The sequence below is a fragment of the Nerophis lumbriciformis genome, linkage group LG06, assembly GCF_033978685.3.
Source record: "Nerophis lumbriciformis linkage group LG06, RoL_Nlum_v2.1, whole genome shotgun sequence".
Taxonomy (NCBI): Eukaryota; Metazoa; Chordata; class Actinopteri; order Syngnathiformes; family Syngnathidae; genus Nerophis; species Nerophis lumbriciformis.
The window spans coordinates 630001-632413 of record NC_084553.2 but is presented as its reverse complement, the minus strand read 5'-3'; the positions used below and the strand labels follow the sequence as shown (position 1 = coordinate 632413).

The 2413-nt window shown below is 36.7% G+C and overlaps 1 protein-coding gene across 1 annotated transcript in view; it reads left to right on the top strand.

Moving 5' to 3' along the window:
* The first annotated feature begins 1739 nt into the window (after positions 1-1739).
* Positions 1740-2413, top strand: part of LOC133608398 (ATP-binding cassette sub-family C member 12-like) — a 125842-nt gene continuing 125168 nt past the window's right edge. Inside the window, exon 1 of the mRNA XM_061963602.1 lies at positions 1740-1944. The gene's annotated coding sequence lies outside the window, so the exon portion shown is untranslated. The remainder of the gene's footprint in view (positions 1945-2413) is intronic.

The window sequence follows — 2413 nt, the reverse complement described above, 5'->3', positions numbered from 1 at the left end:
AACTACTCTACAGTCTTTAACCTACTCTACAGTCTTTAACTTACTCTACAGTTTTTAACCTACTCTACAGTCTTTAACCTACTCTACAGTCTTTAACCTACCCTACAGTCTTTAACCTACTCTACAGTCTTTAACCTACCCTACAGTCTTTAACCCTACTCTACATTCTTTAACCTACTCTACAGTTTTTAACCCTACTCTACATTTTTTAACCTACTCTACATTCTTTAACCTACTCTACATTCTTTAACCTACTCTACAGTTTTTAACCTACTCTACAGTCTTTAACCTACTCTACAGTCTTTAACCTACTCTACAGTCTTTAACCCTACTCTACATTCTTTAACCTACTCTACAGTCTTTAACCTACGCTACATTCTTTAACCTACTCTACAGTTTTTAACCTACTCTACAGTCTTTAACCTACTCTACAGTCTTCAACCTACTCTACATTTTTTAACCTACTCTACATTCCTTAACCTACTCTACAGTCTTTAACCTACTCTACATTTTTTAACCTACTCTACAGTCTTTAACCTACCCTGCAGTCTTTAACCTACTCTACAGTCTTTAACCTACCCTACAGTCGTTAACCTACTCTACAGTCTTCAACCTACTCTACAGTATTTAACCTACCCTACAGTCTTTAACCTACTCTACAGTCTTTAACTTACTCTACAGTCTTTAACTGTACTCTACAGTCTTTACCCTACCCTACAGTCTTTAACCTACTCTACAGTCTTTAACCAACCCTACAGTCTTTAACCCTACTCTACAGTCTTTAACTATACTCTACAGTCTTTAACCTACCCTACAGTCTTTAACCTACTCTACAGTCTTTAACCTACTCTACAGTCTTTAACCTATTCTACAGTCTTTAACCTACTCTACAGTTTTTAACCTACTCTACAGTCTTTAACCTACTCTACAGTCTTTAACCCTATTCTACAGTCTTTAACCTACCCTGCAGTCGTTAACCTACTCTACAGTCTTTAACCTACCCTACATTTTTTAACCTACTCTACAGTCGTTAACCTACTCTACAGTCTTTAACTCTACTCTACAATCTTTAACCTACCCTACAGTTTTTAACCTACTCTACAGTCTTTAACCTACTCTACAGTCTTTAACTTACTCTACAGTCTTTAACCTACTCTACAGTCTTTAACCTACTCTGCAGTCTTTAACCTACTCTACAGTCTTTAACCTACTCTACAGTCTTTAACTGTACTCTACAGTCTTTACCCTACCCTACAGTTTTAAACCTACTCTACAGTCTTTAACTGCACTCTACAGTCTTTACCCTACCCTACAGTTTTTAACCTACTCTACAGTCTTTAACCTACCCTACAGTCTTTAACCTACCCTACAGTCTTTAACCTACCCTACAGTCTTTAACCTACTCTACAGTCTTTAACCTACTCCACAGTCTTTAACCTATTCTACAGTCTATAACCTACTCTACAGTCTTTAACCTACCCTACAGTCTTTAACCCTACTCTACATTCTTTAACTCTACTCTACAGTCTTTAACCTACCCTACAGTTTTTAACCTACTCTACAGTCTTTAACCTACCCTACAATATTTAAACTACTCTACAGTCTTTAACCTAGTCTACAGTCTTTAACCTACCCTACAGTCTTTAACCTACTCTACAGTCTTTAACATACTCTACATTATTTAACCTACTCTACAGTCTTCAACCTACTCTACAGTCTTTAACCTACTCTACAGTCTTTAACCTACTCTACAGTCTTTAACCTACTCTACAGTCTTTAACGTCCAATTTAGTCCTGGAGACATCGCAAGGATCAACACAAAAATAAACTTGTTGGATCGTACCGTTTGTTTGCCCGAGGAGTGAGTATTATGATCATCATCTAAACGGGGAACACAAGTTTTGTGCTGAAAGATATAAACGTCCCATCAGCAGGCATTGTACAGTAAGTGATTGTTTTATTATGTTTTTTTTTTTTAGAGGAATGGATCTCATCTCCATTACGTCCATGGTTAGCCACCACTTGCTAGTGTTTTTTTGCAACTTGGAATGCAAAAAAAAAAAAAAGAGAGACATGTTTATGGGTGTCGTCATTTATCAGGTCATAGTCTGAAAAAGTGCAGTTCCTCTTTAACGAGGCAACTTTGTTTGAGTGTCCCTGTATATATATATGTATATTTTATGAGATGATTCCATTTTTTTTTATGAGCTGTGAACTCGCTCACCTGACCGCAACGTAAATGAGATACTGCCAGAGGACAAAAAGTACCTAATGTATAACTCTCTAACAAGGAAACTTGTATATTGTACTATTAAATAATCACGCAGTACATGAGTTAATACATCACTTCAACTCATTCTGGACTGAAGAAATCTTCTGGATGAAAGGTGAAACGTCTTCAACTACAAGAAGA